The sequence below is a fragment of the Cimex lectularius genome, unplaced genomic scaffold (genome assembly GCF_000648675.2).
Source record: "Cimex lectularius strain Harlan isolate CLEC.00 unplaced genomic scaffold, Clec_2.1 scaffold83, whole genome shotgun sequence".
NCBI classification, from domain to species: Eukaryota; Metazoa; Arthropoda; class Insecta; order Hemiptera; family Cimicidae; genus Cimex; species Cimex lectularius.
This window is the reverse complement of record NW_019392748.1, coordinates 313,494-339,649: the sequence shown is the minus strand read 5'-3', so window position 1 is coordinate 339,649 and position 26,156 is coordinate 313,494. Positions and strand designations below refer to the sequence as shown.

Below are 26,156 nucleotides of genomic sequence, written 5' to 3'. Positions count from 1 at the left end.
TACGATGCAATTCAGGCATTATTTCACTGTCGTTTTATTTGTAAAAATAAAATTTAAGAAAAATAAATAATTAAAATTAAAAGTAATACACTAAACCAAGGTTTTTACCCCGAGGAACTCCGAGATTGTTTTATTTAAGCCTCAAGGTTCCAAGGAATCCGTGTAATCTTTAGAACTGCATTCCTAATTAATCTCGCCGAGTGGTCTGCGAGGAGATGAACAGTAGACTGTTGCTTGTAGGACATTCGGCTTTTCTTCATCAGTGAGATGCTGTTGTTGGTTAGTTTGTAGTTAAAAAACAAATTAAAATAAAACACGAAAATAAAAAAAAACAGTGAAATCTAGTCTGACTACTAGCCTCAAGAAAACCAGGAGGCCCACGATTTATTGCATTACAAATATAACACTTTTTGCAAATGACGTAAAATTATATAAGAAATTGTAATTATATAAGAAAAACAAATATCAAATAATTTTTGTAGAGAAATTTTTGAAACATTAAAATATTTTCAATACTTTCCCATATATATAGTAAAAAATGTTAATAATAAATTCTAAAATTTAATTAGTGATTAAAGTTCATGCTACTGTATTTAGCTTTCTAATTGAGAAGGTCAACTTTTTTTCATACCGAAATAGATATAATCTCCGTCTTATCTTCTGACCTACATGTAACACATTTAACTAAATCGGTCAATCATGATAGGAACATATGATATGGAAAAATATGGTCCTGTTTGAATTCTTAAATAACTTAGCCTTATATTAAAGTATTGTTAAGTACGAATATTTTTTATTATTCGGTTTAAAAATATACACTGAGATATATGGCGGTTCCGTGAATGTGGATTTCATGACAATGTGGCAATGATTTAATTAATTCATAACATAGCTAATTAAACATTACAGGTCTTAATAAGTTGATTTTTTATGTTAAAGGTGTGGTTACGTCGAAAGATGCGGTACAGTAGAAAGAAGGAAAGAAAGAGAAAGACAGAGAATGAGATAGATAAATAGATAGATAGATAGATAGATAGATAGATAGATAGAGAGAGAGAGAGAGAGGAGAGGACAAAGAAAAGAGAAAATGAGAGCGGGAGAGATCGATTGTGAGGAGGACAGATAAATGATAGAGAGGGAGACTGTTAAGGAGGAGAGGAAAACGAAAGACAAAGAGAGAGATTGTGAGGTGGAGAGAAAAATTAAAAACAGGTGAGAGAAAAACAGAATAGCACGCAGAAATGTATAAAGTGGACAAAGTGGGTATGAACAAAGATAAACATTTTTATTTAAATAGATACATAGATTGATAAATAAATGAACCGATAAATGGAACAAAATTATAGACCAACAAAACAAAGGAGAGTGCTGGTGATGGCAAGGTAGAGATGGATACAATATACAGGGTGATTGGCGATAAATGTCGAAATTTCAGAAGGTATTGTTTCTACTCACCATATGCAACAAAAATCGTCCTATAAACCCCTGACCAAATCTCAACGGTAAAGAAGTAATTTCAAGTTTTTTTTTATTTTTTCGACTTAGGTCCTCTAAATTGCTTATGAACTTCAGAATTACTGTCTGTAGAAAAATCTGGTTTCTGCCACCTGAAAGAATGTTAAATTTTCTGTAAGAAAATTTATTTACATCGCAGAATTGATGGAAAAGATCTGCATGAAAAATTCAGAAAGAACAAAAAAGTTGAAAATTGGAATTTTTTGAAAATATTGGATTGGTAAGTGTTAATAACTACAAATTCCTTGAGCTTTGCAAATTCCCTCAAAAGTTCCTCATTAATGAGCTGCCAGAGTATACCCAACTTTTTGGATTACGCTGACCATTTGGGGGTTTGGGATACCTTAAGTTTTGTACCCTTACCATTTTACGAGGGTGCAATGTTTGGAACGAAATGGACACCAACAAGGAAGAGCAAAAAATCAAATCGCTACTGGGGGTCATTTCGTTCCAAATTTTGCACCCTCGTAAAATGGTAAGGAAGGGTACAATCCACCAAGGTCTATACATAGCGCACCAGTACTGGTTTCGGGATCATGATTAACAGAATGCAAAATTTCCTCATCTACATCAATTCACTCGTTCTTCGAGTGAAAGAACCAGTTTCCCTCAGCCTCTGATGAAGTCGTTGGAAGGTGCGATCTGCTGGAGCATCTCGATGTGGAAAAGGAGCTTGGTATTCTCTCCTTGCAATAGTAGCAACCGTAAATGAATTTCATATCAGCAAGATGTTTATTAGGAAACAAAGACATATTTTAAAGCATCAACCTGAGGATGTTTCCAGCTGATATCATAAAGCAAAATTATTGAATCGAACTATAAAGAACTGACATGAAACTCAAGAGCCAGACGGATTTTCTGGAAAATTGAGCGTGCTCCACCCGTTCATAAACACAAGTTTTTTCAACAAAATACAAAATTTTTGGGCAGTTTTTATTAAGTTTTCTTACAGCAAATTTAACGATCTTTTAGGTGGCACAAAGTAATTTTGAAGGTTATAAGCAATTTAGTGGACCTAAGTCGAAAAATAAAAAAACAAACAGAAACCTGGAATTATTTTTTGGGGTTGAGATTTGGACAGGAGTTTTCATGAAATTTTTTATTGCAATATGGTGAGTAGAAACACCTCCTGACATTTTCGCCCTTATAGCCAATCACCCTGTATAGCTAGAGTGAGACAGTAAGAGAAAGAAGAGAGAGTGAGTGGGAGGGCGTCTGAAAAACAGAAACGCTTGCAAAATTGTATGATGAAAGCTGGAGAAAGATACAATAGACATATGAAGTGAGAGAGTCAGAGATACAAACTTTTAATGAAACGGAAAAAAAGAGAGTGAGAGATTCACATCAGATAAAGAAAGAAAGAGAAGTATATGGTAAACCAGAAAGATAGACATGAACACTCCCATTACATTGTATCTCTGTATAAAGACAGACAGATACACAGACAGGAAAAATTAATTTTAAAGTAATTTAAAAAGAATAGTTATTTCAAATATCACTCGCGTTTGTGAGTGAAAGATGAGAAAAAAAGGGAATAAATATAGTCAGACAAAGTTACTGGAAAATAAATGATATGGCGAATATTTTGCTAGGTATAAACAGAGCGATAAGGAGAAACAAATAGATAGCTTAATAAATATGTAGATGGATAGATAGTAAGGCAGATGGATGAATCAAGATATAAACAAAAATGAATAGGTTAATAAACTGATAAAACAATGGAAGAAGTGTGCAAACTGAGTTATTATTACATTAATTAATGAATGAATGTTTAAGAGGTTATTTTTTTTAAACGCTTATAGAAGATATCTTGCCTAGTTTTCATGTTCCAGGTTACAAGATCATTTTTTTTCACATTTAATCAATAAAAATCTTAACCAGTCACGTTGATTTTTTCTATTAGACGTAATTACCTTGTGCTATTATAATTTAAGTCTACTGTTTGAAATAGTAACTTGTAATAAAGTAAACACTGTTTGTGAAAGGTAGCGAGTTGCAAACTTGTTAGATAAAGTTGAGTAGTCTAATAAAAATGTTTATAGGAGTTACACTCGAGGGATTTACTGAAAAGAAAACCTTATCTCTAATACGAAAAAATGTGTTTAATAAAGCAACCGGATCGAAAAGCTGGGAGCTTATTTCGGGATTAACCTCTTAATGAGAGTCGGTCGGTTCTCTATATGATTCTTGGAATTGTTGAATGTAGCCTGTGTCCAAATGCGATCCACAGATATGACAGCGGCTCCCTTTGATAACAAGTTTTTCGAAACACGTGTCACTCACAATGAAGCACGCTGGCCTAAATTTCAGTAACGTGCGCTTCATCGGTGTCGCAGTGTGCACGACGAAACAATCGCCGTCTGGGTCTATTTTTGAATAAAACTACGCCATTTATGAGCATGCTTGGTTATCATACATTCACCGTTCCGCAATTAGACGAGTCGGCTGTCGGCTAGAGGTCACGTGGACCCAGTCGACGGTCACGGCCCATATGACCCGGAACAAGCGCTAATTCCTACTCACTCGTCGGATATTAACAATCCTTGACACTGCCTTGGGAGAAGCCGTTCCGTCCAGACAGAATATTTTATGCTGTTATGCCTTGAACAGCGATAACAAAAGAAAGGATTTTATATTTTAATGGACAATCAAGATTTTCACAAAGACCCAAGAATAGCAAATTGCTGTGCTTAAGGGTACGAAAAATGATCGTTACTTCACTGTATTGGGATTTCATCAATCGATACTTTTTTTCGGTGTACTTAACTTTCTTCTTAATGAATTCAGTCTCATATTTGAAGAGGTATTGAAATGAGGTATCACAATAATAAAGAAACTTCCGCACAAGTATGGGACCAAAGAAATAACTATTACTTAGTAAAATAATAACTAGGCCGGTCCTCTCTCGCTAGTATCCGTTCAAACGTGTTTGAGCTTCATGACATAATCAGTGAAAAAACTACCAGGCCCTAGTGTGTCCCCCGAATCAAACCTATTTCTAAGTCTGGGAAAAGAAACATATTCATAGATACATAGATTTAACATTAAAAAACACTATAGCATTGAAGATATTTTAACAAAGGTGGAAAGGTCCAAAAAGCTGTTACGCGTCAAGAACACGGTTGATAGTTGACCCCCAGAGAGTTTAAACCGCAGAAGGATCATGCTAACCCAACTCAGAATTGGCCATACGCGGTTAACACACGGACCCTTACTTTTGGGCCAAAGCCCGCATACCTGTCCAGGATGCAGATAAGTCGCCCTATGTGTTCCACTTAATTGAATGGTGTCATTCTTTGGCTCGATATAGAGAGCGTGTGGAACGCCACCCGAAATCATAGTTGTGCTAGATCACGGCAGCATGTATTTGGATCCAGGATCGTTTTATAGTATTTGATAGATATCTTGTTTTATGAAAAACAAGTTACATTTAGGAAGGACGGTGTTAAAAACAGGAGAAAAGTCAATTTCGCCGAATGATTTCCAACACGGCATTTTCAAAAGATATTCTAGCGACTAGACATTTATTAATTACCTTTGACGTTTTATTGACATCAATTAATCGTTGTTAAAAAACATTGCATAATTTATTCGAAAAATGTGAACTTTTTGATTTCGTTGGCACATTTTGCAGATGGAAATCTCAAATGGTCGTTAACGTATACTCGTAACTTAATAGCAGAATCCCACATTAAAAACAATAGATTAGAGTTGTTTTATGAGTGTGTGTCATCACTGTGAAAACTTCCAAAAAAATATCGTCGAAGTGACTTATATTGGTGTAGAAAAGAGATAATTTCAAGCCAAAATAATTGAAGCCAAATGTACGTGTTTTAGGCGTAGGCACACAATTGAATTCAGTATTTTTCATAATAAAGCGATTACTGTTATCGCCTGATCTCCGAGTGGATGGATTCTTGCTAAATTCAGATTACTATGATTATTCGGAAATCGTGAGATGCGGTCTGGTGTGACGTAGGTTTCAGAAAAACATTTTCTTTATCGTGCCAACGTTTCGATCTTTATTGAGATCATCTTCAGGGCCCGGGATTTACAAACGTTGTTTGAATTTAACAAATAAATTTAGGATGTGGAAAAAAGTGAATTTATACAATGCCAAAAAAAATATTTTTTATATTCAATCAAAGTATTTGTACTCACTAAAAGTGTTTGTTTTCTGCGTAATTGTGCCATTCATGCGTGTCGTGTTGCGAGTGCCAGTGAGATATTGATGTTTTATGTTTATATACGTTGGATTTTAAAGGGGTGAGGAAGGAAGTCGCTATAGAAAAACATTTTTGTGTAAGGAGTCGGCTACTCTGAGGTGAATAACTACACATTGAGATTACTAGTGATTATTATACTGAGGTCATCTGTTATCGTCGGTTTCTTACCCTGAGGCGTTTCGACTTCACACCTTCTTCAAATTTACAATGCTAATTACCTCTGTCCTTTAATAAAATAGAATTTATTTGAATTGGACAAATAAAATTCCCATGTTGTAGTGTTGATCAAAAACGCAGAAAACACTTTTTTGACTTGGGCGACGTTCGGTTCTATTTTAGTACTGTCCTGAGGTCGAGGTACACCTACAATAATTTTATTTTTTACAATACACATATATTGTAAAAAAAAAAATAAATTATTGTAGGCGTATACTTAACGCCATCATACTTAACGGACGTTAAAGTCCAACGTGTTATTTCGTTGTCAGTTTTTTTTTAATTTGGTGTAGTGTATTTATTAAAATCTGTAACATTATTTACAGCAAGTAATGAGTTAAATTTAGAATTGGCATGGATTATGAATTGTGAGAGTAGTTAACAACCATTATTCTTCTCCCAACTATAGGCGAGGACTAATCCACGTTCAGTAGGCCGCGAGGCCATCTCCTCTTCAGTCGTCTGGTGTGATTATAGGGGAGGTTTCTACTGGATAAGGATTGGTCAACTACATTGGGGTGAGAGGAAAGTTTAGTATGGAAAGAGTTAAACGTTTTGGAAATTGATTATTCGGAAATCGTTAGATGCGGTCTGGGGTGACGTAAGTTTTAGAAAAACATTTTCTTTATCGTGGCAACGTTTCGATCTTTATTGAGATCATCTTCAGGGCTCAAGTGTTGTAAATGTGCCATTCTTGCGTGTCGTGTTGAGATTGATTGGGCAATGTCAACACGACACGCAAGAATGGCACAATACGCAGAAAACAAACACTTTTAGCCCTGAAGATGATCTCAATAAAGATCGAAACGTTGCCACGATAAAGAAAATATTTTTCTGAAACCTACATCACACCAGACCGCATTTCACGATTTCCGAATAATCATCGCCTAACGGTCACTAATCACCACACGTTTAGGAAATTATATTTGCACGAAAGGGATTTTGATGTCGTTGTGAAGGGTGTCTTCGAAGACGAATAAGGAGCATTGGCTATGATTCTGAGGACTTGGAATGAGTGTATTCTTTGGATATTGGAAGGTTTGGCGGTACCCCACACTTCTAGTCTGTACGGCCAGATTGGTTTTAGTATTGTCTTGTAGATTGTCAGTTTATTTTTCGTTTAAAAGTTAGATTAGCGCGATAATAGTAGGACGTGATAGGACAAGGAGAACACAGACACACCCGGAACATACAAAAACATATTGCTGAAAATATGTTAATCTCGAAGGCCAGAAGATGTTGACATGCGTCTGACAAATCAAACCCCTGATAATAGACCAGGATCGTCACGACAAACTGTCGGTTCATCTCACATGTGAGCATATTGAATTTAAAACAAAACTAAGACTCTTTCACTTTTATATAAATATGTACCAAAAATCTTTTTAGACAGGAATAATTTTTATCTTGTACCCGATTAGCCATCATGTTTCGGAACGGGCGGTGAACAGCCAGTAAGCATCTGGTTTCATTTCCGTCCTTTCCGTCACCCTAGGTGATTTAGCCCTTCGAATCCGTTTTAAGGTGAGTGCGCTAAACGAAAGTGTATATTGGATAATTTTACCCCTCTCTCACTATCTACGATGGGCATGTAAGTTATTCCAGAATTCCTCGAGTTTATAATTATATCCCCTTCGGGGATGGGACGTCGCCCTTATATATTTAGTCGTTGTGTCAATGGAAGCCGTCTCAGTTATAAATGATTCCTTCACGTCTCATCGCTCGACGTATTAACGGCCGCGAGGTTAAACGAGGACACTAATTATGTAGAACGTCATTTAACAAGGCGCTCCGGAGAGGGTTTAGTCGCTTTCAATCTCGTCTACCCCAGACCGTCGCCCTTGTCACCCCAAAACGAATATTTCAAAATCTAAGGAAACAATAATGGGATATATATTTCTCTCTAAACGTCGACCCTTTTAACTCTATGGATGGTTAAAATGCCAAATGGAAGCCTTAGTAAGAATTTACTATAATTAGAAAACCTTTTATAAATTGATTAATGGTTACAGATTGCACTTGACGTTGCACTGTAATGTCGCTTGAAGTCTTAAACTAAATTAAGAAATAATACACCATTTACTGTACATAATTCACATTACAGTTCTGACCTAGACAGTTTTTTTTCTTTTTTAACGAGTGTATTTAAACTATTAAAGATTATATGATCCCTCGGGGTGCTGATGTTTTTGAAAAGAAGCCCATATGTGTCTGGCGGGTTCGAACCCCGGACCTTTACCTTACAGTGATGAGCGCCGTGTCGACGCCTAAGCCGTTGTGGCCACCGACGCCCCCACAATTAGAATATATATATTTAGAATTTTTTGTTCAAAATAAAATACAGCATAAAAGATTTTTTCAAATTTTAAACTGTGAGATTACTTCTTAAGTTTGTGAGGTGATAACCATGCAGTTTGGTCGTATCATAATGTACAATTGGGTTAAAGGGTTTTTCGGGCAGACCAAGGGTTTTCCTGCAATAAACCTCGTTATTTGTGACTGCCACCTTAAATTTTCATCGAATTTGAAGCCGAGGAACCGCACCCCCAAGCACAGTTGAGATGGGTTAGGAGCCTTCTTTTATCTGGAGAGGGTCTTTGACGAGGAAAATGTATAACCGGCTTCCTCAGGGTTGATCGCCGACTTGTGTCAGCTATTACCAGAATGGTCGTCGACGTATAAAATTTTCTTGTTCTGAGTTGGCGATTCCGTTCACCTACATTAGAAATAGCGTGATACCCATCACCGATCCCTGGGGGATGCCGTTCTGTTGAACGTAATTCTCGGATAGCACGGACCGCAGCCTGACTCTCATTTTTTCTAAAAACCCGCGAATAAATGTTGACATTTTAACTTTGAGACCGGTGACGACATTTCCGCAGTATCGCATATCTTAAGTTGGAGTCATACGCCTTCTCAAGGTCAAAGAACACGACCAGTGCATGTTCTCCGTTCAGAAAAGTTCCCTGAACTGTTCTTTCGAAGAGGCAAGCATAATCCTCGTCGGAGTGATGCCTACGACATCACACCTGATATTGACTGTAATTTTTTTATATCATTGGATTTGACGTTATTTAACATATGATAATGTAAACTTATTTTCACTTTTGTACAGTACGTATTAATTTAAATTGTTTCAATATTATCACTTTCTGATAGGTGCCCTTGTTCTGCAAATAAACGTTTCCTTATTTTCTCATCTTCTTAATCAACAAATAAACTTTACGTTTAAAACACCATAATGAAAAAAATATCAGGAGTGGTATGTTCACAATAAAAGTAATTAGTTGGTATTTAACTCCGGGATAATGGACATAAAGACGGTTGTGTATAAAAGAGCCCAATAAAATTTCTACCACTGTAAACTAATTTAGTTTGTTTGTTTAGGCAGGTGTTCACAGCTTGTCTACTGATGGGCCTGTTTTTCGGCCGTGGTTGCAGCAAAATGTTTGTTGTTCCCGGCACACTTAGACGTTATAACGGTAAGTTTCGACCGTTTATAAAGTCTGCGTCTAAACAATGACCACTCAAGCACTTCGCCAGTAATAAATCCCTAGATGGATAGAATTCTCTCTCTCTCGGCCACTTTCCAGCGTGGCTAAATATACTCGAGAACACAGAATCGAAAAGTCAGATGTGTATCTGTCTAAAAAATTTCTAGAATTAATCCTGGATCGTCTGTTTTGAAAAATGCTAGTGACGTTGTTGTTTAATTGGAAGAGGGTCGTAAACCGGAATACAATGGGCAAGAGCTTGGCGCATACTTACCACTTACCACCCCAATGACACCCTCCCTTAACGATAACAAATACGGTCAATGATAACGTGATTCGGTGCAGAACACGAGAAACAAACGTTTTCGCTACTTTAAGAAACTTTTTCAAATATAAATCATAATATCTGATAATAAATTGGCATGCAACAATGTTTACCACGAGAAAAAATGTCTTTTACTCTGTCAAGAACTTTTTTCTTCTATAAACATTAAAGTTAGCTTACATGCCCAGTTTTTTGACGCGTTACAATAGCAAAAATTAGTGTCAAATGTTTACCCATTCCTTCAAACCTGACAAACTTGCCTTTCATGTACAGTTGACAGTTTGATCTTCCTTAAAATTGCTGGTCTGCCTATGCTCGCTATAGATAATTTTATGAATTTTATGATCGGACCTGCTAACATACGTTGGTGTTTAATAAAAACTGTTAAAAAATGACCTGTAAAATTAATAACTGGCTAACAAAACTTTAGGCATAAAACAATTTTCATGTTGTTTGTCCTTTTAATTTTCAAAAACTATATTAAATTTTCACATTAATGATAACATCATTAGTACCAACAGTGGTTTAGCATTTATTATGTGTTTTCAAATTGTGAGTTCTTTGCTCCAATCAACCAAATCGAGCCGAATTGGTGGAAATGATTAGCCTGAAATTAGGCTGATCAATGTTTAACTTTACATTTCCTATGCTGATCAAGTTTTGCTGTTATTATTTTTTTCTCTTGAATTTTTTTGTGTGGCGTTAGTTCAACTGATCAGCGAAGGGAGGCGGAGCTCTATGTCTGCAGTTCGAAAAGTTATCTCAGGTGTTGTGTAAATAACACTAATGATTGTCACAACTTGATTATTTATTAAGGTAGTGATATCTCTCATAAACACTTTCATGTTCGCTTTTCCCTGCGTATATTTTGTTCTCATGAACGTTTATTCTGGCACATCTTTCTGTTAACCAAATCAGCGTGGACAAAAACCAGATCGCAGAGTCATCGTTAAATCTAGATATTTATCTCCACTCACACGACTATATAGCTATTAATATCATGGCAAAAACTTCCTTATCTAGTTTTCTATTTATTTTAAATGCAATGCATCGATCTAAATTAAAATGATATAATCATGATCTCGTTAAAGAAATTGAGAACTGTATGCTTGACGACTGTATTATGGCCGAGAAAGAGTTGCATGCTCATTTAAAAAGGTGTTCGTACATAATCCCTGCATAAGACATCATTCCAGTTTGGCATATAAAACTAAAAATGAGAATGCAGAGCTCATTCGAGATACGGCCGCTTTAAAAAAATATGTGAAGATTCAAAGAGAAAACTTAGAAGTTTCAATTAATGAAAGCTGTATGACTGAGAGTTAGTTGATCGATAATAACAGTTCACTCATTTCCTTAAACAAAGAAAAGGAAAATTAGTAATCAAAAGAAAGGAAATTAATTAAATTTAAAGAACATCTCGGACATCTTCTAGGGATGATGGTACACAGATGGACAGCCCGGGGACTGAAAATTCGCGCATTTGCTCCAATGTTGGAACGAGAACGTGTCGACTCCAGGTCGAGTGATCTAATCGATGCTAAACATGTATTGATCTAACCCGTAAATATAGCTGAAAATCAGGGTACACGTTCAATCATTTCCTCAAAAAATGTATTAAAAAAATCGGCGAAAATACTACATCGCAACAACGAAATATTAGCTACAATAAAAATAACTAATCTTTTGTTTTGTTATTTATTACCGTCTGTACATATATATATACATCATGTATTGTGATACAATATTTATCGTTTTCAAATAGCCTGAGGGGGCCAGCAACCATTGCTGGTCTCCCAGCTTTTTAAATAGTTACTTATGAACTAAGTAAAGAGGTCCCGAGGCCATCTAAGCATCAATCATCTTACTTGGGTTATTGGGATGGATAGTGTTGGACATGGATCGGGCTAACATGATAGGATGTGAGGGTAGTTTTTCATGGAATGCAGAAGATTTGGTGGAGATTAATTTATTTACAAAGGATATTCTGAGGTCGTTGTGGTGGGTGGTATTGCAGACGCAGTAGGGAGTTGACTATGATTCTGGGGACATTGGATTGGAATTCGTTGGATACTGATAAGTTTAGTCGTGCCCCACAGTTCTAGTCAGTACGTCTAAATCGGGGTCAGTAATGTTTTGTTTTTTGCCGTCTTGTTAGATTTTGTCCGAGTAGTTATAGAGAAGCCCGAAAATCAATTTTGTTGGTAATGAAGACAGCAGTACTAACTTCACTTAAATTTACTTAACTAAGGAAACTAGCACATTGAACGTAAAAGCTGTTACAGCACGGAGAAAGATAAAAGTAGTACTTTCTTATTGGGAGACATTAGGGGCATCATGTTATCTCGAATAGATAAGATGGTGAACACCCCCTTCTTTTCTTAGCATGTTTAACGTTAATTTTTCCGCAATGCTGCCCGTGGTGACTGGTAAACCAAAAATAAAGCTATAACAGTCCTTGAAGGCTTGTTGTTGTTTGTTTGGTTTTATTTTGAGTTAAATTGTCAGATGCCAGAAGCTAATATAAAAGTAAAATTAATCAACTGTTTCATTCAAAATGCTATCAATTCCCTCCAAAAGTATTAACAAATGACACGCTTTAATTTGTGCCGACGTACTTAACTTGTATGCCGCTTACAACTTTATTGGATATGGGATGTATTTATGAATGAGCGCATAAAGACAGGTCAGAAATTAACAAAAGAAATGTGTTGGTCTGATTTAATTAATATGTATTTAAGAATAAATATACGTGTAAACAAAAAACAGCTGTTCAAATCATGGCTGCCATGTTGGTTACCTACGCCCTAACGGATAGCAAAGTGACTACATTTTCGACCTAACACCTCACAGTGGCTCTGGCCTGTTAGATCGAGACGATTCTTACAAGTCTACGTCATTTTTCTAGATCTAACGGGACCTAACAGAGCTAACAGGGTTAATACAAAAATTGTGAATACCCCTAAGTTAGTGGCATGTGTTGGCAACATGTTTTACCAACTACTCAAGGACAATTTTGAAATAAAAACCAAATCACTAAATAAATTGGTGATATCTGGGGGAAAATTATGAAAGTGAGAGAGAGGGAGAGAAAGTCATTAAAGAGAGAGAGTGAGAGAGCGTGCGAGAGAGGGGGAGAATGAGCGAGAAGGAGAATTGAACATTTATGTAAAAAAGCTCGCAAAATAAAGATTAATTTGGAATTAGGAAAGGTTAATTTGAAATTAAAAAGGGTTAATTTGACTGAAAAACGCTTTACCCATGATTTTCAATGTAGAAATGTGTGGTGATTAGTGACCGTTAGCCGATGATTATTCATAAATCGTGAGATGCGGTCTGGCCGACGCCTTATACAGAAATGTCTTTTCTATACCGACTTCCTTTTCCACCCCTTCAAAATCCAACTCATATAAACATAAAACAGCAATATCTCACTGACACTCTCAACACGACACGCAAGAATGGCACAATTACGCAGAAAAACACTTTAAGTGAGTACAAATACTTTGATTGAATATAAAAAATACAATACACAATACTTTATTAGAATTGATACAAACACAAAAAGAATAGAAATACTGATACAAAGTATAATAAGCATGGCTAATAGCCGTCTACTGAGTTTACTGCTTAAAAGCTTACAAATGCAGAAATATTAAAACAAAAAAATTGGAAGAGTAAATTAACATATAGCACGTGTATGAATCCTAATAGATGGAAATATGAGAAAAAAGAAGAAAACAAAAAGAATTAAATAAGAACAAATTACCTTTTGAGAACTGATAGAGTACTAAAAAACAAAGCAGTAAAAGTAAAAGTTTATGTACAGGGGCTACAATTATTGCATATCTGAAAGCCACTCGTATCTAACTCTCCAGGCGTGCCTAGCAAAGGAAATTAGCGGTAAAGGGGATACTTGGCTAGAAAGATATTCAAGTATTTCAACTCTGGAGATGACTGTCTTTCCGAAGAAAGATACCCGCAATTCTGAGAGAAGGGAGCAGACTCCCAAAAAGTGATATGATTCTTCCCTGGCGTGGCTGTTACAAAGTGGACCAGTTTCATCTTGAGGATCATTCAAAACCCAGCGTTTGAATTTCAAATATAACAATTCTCCTCTTAGTTTGAATAGCCAACAAGAATCTCTAATATTAAGGCCCTGGGAAAGGCTCGGTTTGTATGACAGTAGGTGTTCATTGAAAAGTTCCTTATACAAGTAGAACCTCTCTGTGCTTTTCGCATGATTCACAGCTTCTTCTCGATGACCTTCGATTATTTTGTAAGGAAGCACTAAAAGGGCCAAGAGATTCTCCCGAACACCGGAGTTTTGCCAGGGGCATGAGTATTTCTGGGCTAGAGAAGCCCATTAATTATACCAGGAGATATTCTTTCTAATTATCTGTAGAGCGATTATTTTAGGCAGTCGATCATCTGGGAGGCTCAGTATCTTTGACATATATTTTAGGTGGAGGGAAAAGGTATACGAGAATAGAGGAGGCAAACAGGATTCTAGCGTTAGCATGTAATTTGGGGAGAAAGATGGTAAGTTGAAAAGTTTTTTAACAAAAAAACGTTGAAATTTTTCCACAATCTCGAATGACTGGAAACCCCATACTCGAGCGCCGTAACATACCACTGTACGCATAACAAATAATTTTTTGCATTGTATAAATTCACTTTTTTCCACATCCTACATGTATTTGTTAAATGTAAACAATGTTTGTAAATCCCAGGCCCTGAAGATGATCTCAATAAAGGTCGAAACGTTGGCACGTTAAAGAAAATATTTTTCTGAAAACTACATCACACCAGACCGCATCTCACGATTTATGAATAATAATTTTCAGTGGAACTTTTACTATCTGCATACAAAATGCATATTGGGAAAAATTTCACTTATTTAAGATAATTAATAATTGAAACTTCTTTCTTTTTAATTCTTCTCTGCGGGCATGAAATTTTTTCAAAATTGGATCATTAGACCGAGAATATAGAAGAATGTTACATATTACAATTAGCCACCAGCAGCAGTGTGTAAATATCGACCGTCGTTGAGTTGTAGAGATTAAAAGGCAGAGAGTCCAATAAATCTGTCTGCGGTGATATTAAGAAGAGGCAATCGTTCCGGAGCCGGTTCGAGGGCAGAAATGCAGAAATGGGCATCTGTCGGTCAGCGGGGAGTGACTCACGATAATTATACGAAACTGACCGGCAGTTATATCCCATCAAGTACAGCAAACCTGATTTATGCTCCTACGCTGACTCACATTTTCTTCTTAAATCAACCCATTAGAAGCTGCAGGGGAGGTGGGACGACTGAATCCAATAAAATCCGGCCGATTTGTACACATGTCCCCGGTCATATTTGCAATATTTGCAATTGGAGTTGTGAAATGCTAATCGGGCTTTTTGCGTATTCGGATCAAATCACATACAGCCAATTACAGTAATGGATATTTGTAACCCTTTTACTAAACACCCGAACGAATGTAAACAATAATGTGGGAGTTTCTACAGGGGGTCGCTGCTAATATGATGCTAAAGAGTGAATTAATTTTACATTTCAATCGTTAATTTGCTTTTAAATGCGCATAATTCAAAAACGTTGCCAAAACACTGATAATTCTCGTAAAATCCTTTTGCGGATAAATAATAATAAACCTTCTTTCTGATAATGAGATTTGTTTTCAATAAATATACCAATGATAACACAAAGATTTGTTAAATACTAAAATTAGCTCATAAATAACAATGCAATTACTGGTAACTGGTTAGGTTATTCTATTAAACTAGAAAACAGACGTTTCTTCGTTCAAATTGTATGATATATTCAGAAAGAGGTTCGGAAGTCAAGGACGAAAGTCATTTTCGGAAGTAAACATTTTTCCGCATAAACGACTTGAAATACGAATAAAAAAGAATATCCATCATTAAAAGGAAGTTCAGAACAAATGCAGATGAAAAAATCAAACCGCATCTATGCATTGTTTAGGCGCCGTTTCGTTAATTTATCCTTAAAAATTAGTTTGAACTCCTTACAATTGACCAAAAACACCATGAATAACAAATGAATGTTTAAAATAATAAATTAAGATTTAATAATAATATTAATGATTGACTCATCTCGTTCAAATTTTATCCATCTCTGCCCTCCTAAATCCAAAACACCTTTTAGAAAAATTATTTTCTAACCACAAACAGGAAAAATATTTAAAAAATGCCGAGGTGTAATAAAAAATAAAATCTCTACATCAAAAATCTTCTTAAAGGTTTGAAAACCCACTACGTTTTCTGTTGATTATAAATACATCTTTCTTTTTTTGCTCTTTCAGGCGTATTTTGTCAAAGGATCCCATCAAAAAAACCTTAGTCTTAAACATTTATCTTACTGCTGATTGTGTACATTTGTGTGCACAAAGCATTATGTTTTTTTATTGTTAGTAAATTGTAATGACTTACTAGCTAGACGTTGCTTATATTATTAATAGTTCAATTTTTATTCTCTCTCTCTCTCTCTCTCTCTCTCTCTCCTTCTCTCTCTCTCTCTCCCTCAATCTAACGCTTTCTCTCGCATTTTCTTTAATCTCTTTCCCTCATCTCACTCTGATTTTCTCTCATTATTCACTCTCTGTCTATCTGTCTGTCTGTCTGTCTGTCTGTCTGTCTCTCTCTCTCTCTCTCTCTCTCTCTCTCTCTCTCTCTCCCTCTATCTCTCTATCTATCTATATCTACCTATCTCTATCGCTCTCTGTCTATCTCTTTCTCTCATTCATCCTTTGTCTATTAGTCTGTCTGTCTCCCTGTATATCTCTCTCACCCTTCCTCTTTCAATCATTTCACCCTTATCTTCTTTTCTCTCCCGTTCTTCTTCAATGACTCTCTTTCTCTCTTCTCTCTCTCTCTCTCAGTCTCTCTGTCTCTCTTGATCTCTTTCTCGATCATTCTTCATCTTTCTTTTTTTAATAAAAACAAAACGTGAAACGTACGTGAAAAATGGCTTTTTGATTAGTGAATGATGGGAACAGAGGTTAAAACAACAAAACGGGTCCCATTAAATCGGATCGAGAACAACACCGTGGCGCATGTAATATTTCAAACATCCATTAAATTATCACTAGATAACGAACACTGTTCTCCTGCGAAGAGTTTAATCGGATCGAGCTTTGTTGAATAATTAAACTGGCTGGGTTAGCACAGTGGGGCCTAGAAAAGTTTAGAATCTAATATTACGGCACTGAGAGGTTGTCATGGGCTGACTGATGGAATCATGTTTCACGAATGTTAATTCCACTGTACAGGATATATAACTGGAATTGCTTTTGTCGACAACTGCCATATAGGCCGGTGTATTTGCTATATCTAGCTGATTCGATTTGACAATTCATCGACATGAGAGCACTTGAACTTGCCTCATTCCACTCTCGACTCAGTTAATGGATTTCCGTTTATAACCGGGATGACTTTTCTCAATTTATGTTTTCGATAAATAAACTAACCGTTAGGCACATTTCGTTATTTTAATAAAGTGAATTTCCATTTTTAAAAACATTTTTACCTCTTATTAATAATAAAAATACCTGAGGAAATAATCAAACACACAACTATTACTGTCCTAGAAACATTTTATTTCATTCTTTCAATAAAAATTATAGGTCACAAATGTATCTTTCGATTGCATCTCACTGTTTGCAGACCTCTGGGCTTATTGCCCCCTTCGACAAAGTCTGCAGATATTGCGGTTTTTTGTAATAATTATTTGAAATCGATAAGCAAGTTGGCATAAGGCAAACACAATATAGCACATGAAGTTGTTGGACTAAATGAAGACCTGCCCAGCCGTAAAATCGACAGATATTTGGTGTCAGTCCTTGTGGAATCGGACCTGTTGGGTTGTGAACTGACGTTGATCGATTCAAAAATTCCAATAAACTTGTTTTGAAAAAAATTTTTCTTTAAAATCTAGTCAGAAAAGTGCAAATTTTAAAATTAAGACTAAAAATGTTATAAACCATACGAATAATATAACATTGTTGAATTATACATTCAAATTATTTATAATTTATTTTTTATAATTTATTTTTCTAAATATAATACTAATGTTAAAGGATATATATTTTAAGGTTTGCCAGAAAATAACGATGTGTTGTTGATTTACTAACGTTAAAAGTACGTTTGTTTTCAATCCTGCTCGGACTTGCTGCTATTGAGCTAGTGTAAGTTTAGAGAAGGCTTTTCTCTATAAGATAAAGAAGCCAGAAAGGCCAACCACGACCAAATTAAACCTTTAATGAAAAAAAAAAATCAACGGTTTCGGGTAGAGATAGCAGAGATGTTCACTATTTCAAGCAAGTTAGGTGCCCCATTGGTTGTTTTAGTCGCTCTTTAAATCATCCAAATGAAATTTAAACAAATACTAAATTAAATTTCCTTTACATCGTCGTTTGTTGCTGTTAACGCCTTATTAAGTGTTTCAACTTTTACAATAAATAAACGGTCATAATGCGGGCGACGTCCAAGCTCATATATGGGATTTGAAAATAATTTATATTACATTATTCAAGAAATGGAGAGTAGTTTCTAAGCCACCACCTCTATTTTATTATTAGAATCTTTATTATTAGAATATTTATTTTACTTTATTTATTTAGGTTTTTAAATCATACATTTATAGTAAAATGAGTGTTTGAATCTTCGTTGAAATGTTAACGACCTAGAATTTCATTGCTCTCAGGCGTTAAATTTCAAAAATTTAAATCAGTTCATGTAAAATTGTCAATTATACAGAATACCACATAGCTTATCAATCCATAACTTAACCTAACTTAAACTAATAGACCGTAAAATCGCATATTTTTTCCGCACCATCGAAAAAAGTTTAATCACAGATATGTATCATAATCCTTCCCTTACCCAAACCCTAACGTTTCCCAATTTTAACTGTAATTCAGTACCCTAACCCTTCCCTAACGATAAGCCTAAACTAACCTTCCTATGCTAACCTGACCCGACCAATAAAAATAAAATAACTCAAGATTAAAAATTGCATATATTCTCTACATAATAAACAAAATGAATAATCCGAAATTATCCTTAACCCTTTCTAACAATAGACTTAAATCTGCCCAACCTTCCTATTACTCAATCTAATCGTAACCCTAACCCTACCTATCCTAACCCGTCCCTTATACTTATCCTAACCTATCCCAAAACGAACCCTTCATAACTCAACACGACCGAGAAAAGTAAATTAAACCGCGCTTTGCTCCAAATCATAAAAAACTAAAAATATCGAAATGTAGCATTACCCATCTCTGACCCTTACCCGTACTTAACTCTTTCTAACCTAGCCTATCCAAGCCCATGAAAATAAATTAAATCGGTATTTGCAATTGCATATTTTTTCCAGACCAATGAAAAATGAAATCGCACAAATGTAACCTAGCCCCTCTACAACCTTAACCCGTCCCTTACCATCACCCTAACGTACCATCACTCCTAGGCAAAGCAAATCAATGACTAGAAAAAATTGCATGTCCTGCCCAAAATAAATCCAAGTTAACTATAGCGTAAAATTCGAAAATTTTTGGCAGGCAAGCATCATAATTTTACGAATTTTTGAAAAGCTTACCTGTTTGATTTTTGTTGTTAATAGATGTTAGAAAAACCTCATATATTTTTGATTGATGGTGATGAATAGCACTTGGAGATCTACTCGCAAACAAGGGTTCTCTATTTCAAACATTGAAATGTTAACAACATTAATTTTGTTACTTGCCGATTTTTAAATTCTCCTTATTTTGTGAAAGATCTTGATAAATGTCATTTAAAATATTGACCTAAAACTTCTACACAACATTACATAAGTTCAGCACAACTATTAGTACCGATTATAATAATATTTATGTGAATTTCTACTAATTAGGAGATTTAGAATATGTATAATAATGCCACAGAGTGGAAGTGTAAAATTTAGAATTTACAAATCAATATATTTGTTTGATTAATTTTGATTGACTGTAACAATAGTTTTTCTATAAACTGGCAGAAAACGATTGATATAAAGCATTTTTATCTTTAGAATATTGAAGCCACCTTGATATTGGTTATTCAGAGATGTTGAATTGTCTAAATATAAAATCAGCAGTACAGTAGGAACTTTTAAGGTTATGAGTAAGATAAAATTCAGTTGGTTAAACATTTGATCAAAAAGCAGAAACATAAAACAATTTAATTATTCCGCTGTCCGTCCATCAACTTTCTTTCTGCACGGTTCGTTTCAGAAAAGAGTAACGCACAAGGGCGCTCGATCACAAAACACAAAAAAATCTATAATGGGACAGCTCGATTCGGATAACCCTCAAATAACACGATTTGGTGTATGTGAAGATGAACTTCCGCTTGATAGGTCCACCTTTGAGATGGAACACAGTCGGCTGACTAAGTGCCCGACATACAGAGAATATGAGATGACCCCGGATTTGGAAACACTGAGTCAGAAAGGGAGATGGTGGTATCGTAGAGACGTATCAGGAAAGTCTATTAGTCCCGGTGGACTCGCCAAGGAAGGAGTCGGCCACCTCACTCCAATCTATGAAAAATTGATAGAGCCCTCCCTGGGGACTGGTAAATCTATTGTGCCGCCTCCCCCGGGGACGGAGTAAACAGGCCGCCCCCAACTGTGATTTTCATGTTGCCACTGTCCGACGGCGGCCACCCCCGAACAACCGCTCGTTTCCTATAAAACAGGAGGCCGGACGGTACTGAATTATTGAACGCGTCACTTTTTACAGATCTTTCAATACGTCCCCATTCGAATATCACGAGGGGAGTCGCTGCCCATTTTATCTCAAGGGCAGTACGGGATATGCCAGCATACAACTGATGGCTTCATTCATTGTTCAAACTAGCTATCAAACAACATCCTATAACGATAAATGACATCATATATATATTCACATACTATAAGAATATATAATAATATAATGAACACTGGGATTTTATTTACATTTTTTAACATAACAAAATCATAAGCTTTGCGATTTCTAGGGTATTTGGAAAATATGACTACTATTTGTACTGGAAATTTTAATTCCCTGTACTTTTTTATAAATGCCTCAATTTTATTTGTATCATTCATGATTATTTATATTAAATTCATTGTGTTTAGTGGTATATTGACCGAATTACTTCTTTCAGTTAATTAATCTTGTTATTTAAGATTTTGGTTGAAATGAAAAAGTCAGTGCCAAGAGTGGGATTCGAACCCACGACCTTCGGTTAAATACACCGCTGCTCTACCACTTGAGCTATCTTGAATTCGATCCACTCGGACACCAACTCCCCATCTCAACCTACAACCTTTCGAATTTTCCCTCCTTTAGCCTTTTTTCATTATTTATATTATCTGATTTTTCTGACCTAAATTAAGTTTGAACGTTAATACTAGGACTTCTAAATGCATAAAAGTTCTAGGATTGAATGTGCGGTCTCATATCATTAAATGACATGTTTTCGATGTACAATGTCCGTTTTTATTTGATTCGTATTAATAGGTTACAAAATCCCCGTAGTTCCCTAGGTAAAGGGTATTGCCCTAATTGTCTATATTCAATTGCCCAATAAGCCAGCATACCCACATCGCCTGCATAACAATGGGCCATACGGATACAGCTATTGTTATGTTCAACAATTGACGCCTCTCGACTATGTTTTATAACAATAATCATCTATTAACGGAAACGGAGACTTTTTTTTTCCAATTCGAAAGACTTCAACGAAACTGTTTGTTGAGGTGTCTCAATAATAAAAAAATCAATGTCTGTTTAAAATTCTACAAAAATCCACACAAAAGCTTCAATTTTATATATTTTTTATTTGAAGTGATATCAATAAACAGGGGGCGAAAGTTCATGTTTTGAATGAACACAAAGACAAAAACCGGATCCCCGTATTTCGCAGTTCATTTCAAACTAAGCATATGTAAGTTATATCGTTATATTAATTACGTCATACTTAATATAATGAACATCAAATTAAACATTAATTATGAAAGAGAGATTGAATAAACATTATTGAATTAAGAAGATTTGAAAGAAAATTCACCAAGATAGTGGAGTTTTACTCTTAATAACGCATATTACGTCCTCTGGTCTCGCGGAGGACTAAGTCTCTAAATAACCTGTTGGATTTCGACTTGTGCAACAGAATCCCATTCTTCAACAAGAGCGGTTTAAACACTTTTATATGCGGTGTATGATGACCCATCTCTTTAACATGCCTCAATTCATTGTGGCAATCCCTAGATCCTCCAAGGAATGGGTGACAACTCGATTATCATCAATTAACACGAGGTTGCCCCCTATAATTGGAGCGAATAAAACCACAGCTTCCAGAATAATTCCGCAATGTACCTCAGTGTTGCCAAAGATTCTGTACGATAATCAGTTCAATATGGGTGTTGATTGCATCCGATACCATAGCTGACAGTCATTGAGAAGGCATATGGAGCAAAGCGTTCTCCACGTCTTCTACGCACAAGTCACTGTCAACTGATTTCCACAAATCAATCCAGCACTCATCTGTGAGAAAGAACCGCCCTAAATCTAACTGTAAACCTTACCCTAACGATCCTAAGGCTCATGACTGGGCGTCTAAACGCTAGACCCTAAAACCGCGTTTAAAAATCGTTTTTCGTGTTTGATGAAATATTAAGCTTCAAAACGCTTAAGCGTCTGGCTATCGCTGAGATTCCAGTCCACTCTACAGATACCCTCAGTTGTGTTTCAAATCTCATCTCAGGGATGGAGTACGCTCATTTCTTGAATGTGTTCGCTATTTGTGCCGCTGAAGCTGAAGGTATGCTCAAACAGCAGAGTGTTCGTAAATTTTCCGTACATCCATAGAACATCCTGGTACCGTCCTCTACAAACGGATATAGACGGTTTCTCGTTCATAAATATGGCCTTGTGCCCATCACACCGTTTGCCCCAAATGGAAGGTGCAGTTCAACTATGTGGATAACTTTTACGCTGGATAATTCCATTTCGTTTCACAACTTTAAACGCACTAACAATCGAGACGCATTTTGCAGTATATCATCGGCTACCTGAATCTGTGTACCCCTACCCTGGCATCGAGACGCTTATCCGCCAACAAGAGGCGTCAAAAGTTTAGATGTCTTTCCGCTTTTTCTAGCGTACACCCAATGTCTTCACTCATTTAATGCACAGACAGTGATTTTCAATTCGGACGCTGCTATTTGCTTCTAGCGTTTAGATGCCTAGTATGTCATGAGCCTAACCTTACCCATTGTTCAAGTGTCCTGAAGCTGATTTTCGAATATTCCCTTTCTACTCGACGCCTCTCCAGTACTAGAGAACCTTATGCGGGATGACTAGAGATTAAGCTGTTTTCAAGAAACCTTCTGACGTCTGTTTTAGAGCTAAACCTTACATTACGAACCGTCTGGAGTTGACCTTGCAAGGAAGCCGTTAAATGACGGTTTGGTATTGCGGTAAGAGCAGTAAAACGATCGCCTCTAGCCTTACATGCGGTCGACCGCTACCTTCTCTTCGATCATGAATTCTGATAGCCGTAAACCGCTGTAGACATCGTGGATGGTAGAGCGCGAAACACCTAGGACATGCCATATGTAACGGACGCTCTCCATATGAATTAATTTTTTACACAAATTTATTTTTCACCAAAGAAAACGATTTAAAAACCAATTAACTCACTCGACAAATTCAGGAAAGGATGGAATTATACTGATTTACTTTAATTTTGATCTAAAGATTGTAAAAGGTTTAGAAACACTCTATAAAGGTAAAGAACAAGATATTAATGCTGTGTTTACGTTTTAAGTCAAAATATTAATGTTTATAAGTAGTTAATATAGAAAATAAGGAAATAAAGCAAGTGTCCGGTTTTTGTCTTTGAGTGCGTATTGTATTCAAATAGTTATAGTTTTATGTAATAATTTTACAAACCAAAGTATAATTATAACAAAATATGTTTCAAAGTTAAATCCTAATTAGATTAATTTACTTTCAGACTTAAATTTGAAAATTTTCACCCGGTGCCCACTTCTGTTTCAACATAAATTTCCCTCAGAACTGATTATTTTTCTTGCAATCAAGATCGACCAAGCTTACGCCGATATTGTTAAACAATTACCAAATGTTCATTGTTTGCGCTTTTTGAAAAAACCAAAAAAACAGTTTTGTCTTGTGGCGGCGTGCCAAAAGAGCTCCACTCGGTTTATTGAGACGGTACAACGTGGGACGAGGTGGCCGAGTGGTTAAGGCGTTGGACTGCTAATCCAATGTGCTCTGCACGCGTGGGTTCGAATCCCATCCTCGTCGAATATTTTTTCCCGTTTTTCAATTCCCAGCGAAGCAAATTTAATCAACAGTTATAATTTTTTAAACATCCGATGAAAATCTCAACTAACGCTTTATTTTTTAAAGGCCATTACAGCCATAATCATATATATGTGATAGATATAGATCAGCAAAGGGTAGAATTAACGTTATATGCTAATTATACCAGCTAGGAAACGAACCCTAGCTTTTACCCCCTAACCCTCCCGTTTGACCAGAATCCAATTAACTTAAACTGATTATAAAATTACCCCTGGTGTTCCATTCCCGGGTGACACTCGAAAAAATTATATAATAATTAAATTTAATTACAAATATATTAAAGTAAATTTATATTGCAATACTTATTACATGTGGTTAATAAGAGTTATTATTTGCACTATACAACTGTATATTTTATATTTTATTATACATAAATGAGAGTTTTAATGTTTTAAAGTCGAACGTTTCGTATCGTGTCTCCACTCATCTTCAGTTGGAACTATTTGCCCACTGATGCGGCTCTTTCTACCATCGTTGTATAATAACAAAAATATAACATGGAAGGTGACAAATTACAATTAGTGTATTTCCTGTTTTTCCGAAAAACCTCTCATCCTAGCAAGAATAAAAAAAAGATTGAACAGTATTTTCTAAGCATAAGCTTTAAGTTTAAAAAATAACAGTTCTTTTTTCAATTTCCTACAAAGTTAAAAAATGAATTTTCAACCGTAACGTATATTTTCATCCGGAGATTCATTTCAAGACAATTAGATCTTATTAAAAACGGCGAAAAAATAACAAAAATCGTTTATAAAAACGTTAAAAAGTTATACAAGGTTTCAACATAGTGTTACTACCTAGTGTTTTTTTTAATCCCTTATAAATAATAGTGTAGTAATGTTTTATTATTATGTACAAATAAAATAAAACCGCACTCATTCATTCTCCCTCTCAACAAATAAATAAATCATTCAAACAATCTTTTTCACTGGTTTTCTATCGTATTCCCAATTTCTCTCTCTCTCTCTCTCTCTCTCTCTCTCTCTCTCTCTCTTTCTCTCTCTCCCTTTCTCTCTCTTAACTTTAATTATAATATTTTTTTCTCAAATATTTTTTTTAATATAATTGTTTATTTTTTTATTATGTTTTAATACACGTTCGGATTGTAAATAATAATTTTTATTTTATTTGCTTACAGCCCAAACAGGTCATGTTGGTTATTGGTAGATAATTGGCTTACGGAGGCTAATAGATAATTTTTATTGTAATATAAAGCGAATTATTTAACGCATTTTATATTATAATGATTATATCTAAATTATAATTGAGAGGTCGAAGAAACCTAATTCTGCGTAGCTTAATAAAACCCTATTTATCTATCTCTATCCCTTCTCTTTTCATTCTTTCTCTCTCTCTCTCTCTCTCTCTCTCTCTCTCTCTCTCTCTCTCACTCTCTCTTTCATTCTTTCTCTGTTTTCTCCCAGATTTGTCATATCATGATGTTCTGTAGTCCAAATATTAAAAATACTAGATATTTAAGAAAAATAAAATTAAGAGTCTCAAAGAATCTTGATGTGATCAAACTATTATTTGATGCCGAACAAACAGATTGGCAGATAGTGTATAATAAAACTGAAGTAGATGATAAAATGAACACATTCAAGTTTACTACGTAATCTATATTACAATCATGACCCAATGACAAAATTTGGAACAAAACGAAACCTCGCGCCAGGGATCACCAAAGAAATTAAGGAATTAGTGAAATATAGGGATAAACTTTATAAATATTTAAAAAATAAAAGCACTGGGGATAATAGAAACTATAAAAAAATCAATACAAAATAAATGAGAAAAACCAAGATTAAGCTCAGAGATATATTTGATCCGAAACCAAATGCTAGAAACTTTTAGAAAATTTTATAACATAATGGTATTATTAAAGATAATAACAACAATGGAACAACTCAAATCCGACTTAATGATTTGAATAATCACTTTGCTGCAGTGAATGTTG

At 35.4% G+C, this 26,156-nt stretch overlaps 1 non-coding gene across 1 annotated transcript; it reads left to right on the top strand.

Moving 5' to 3' along the window:
* Positions 1-24,057: 24,057 nt before the first annotated feature.
* On the top strand, positions 24,058-24,139 carry Trnas-gcu. The gene has a single exon. It is a non-coding gene; the product is annotated as a tRNA-Ser (tRNA).
* Positions 24,140-26,156: the final 2,017 nt, after the last annotated feature.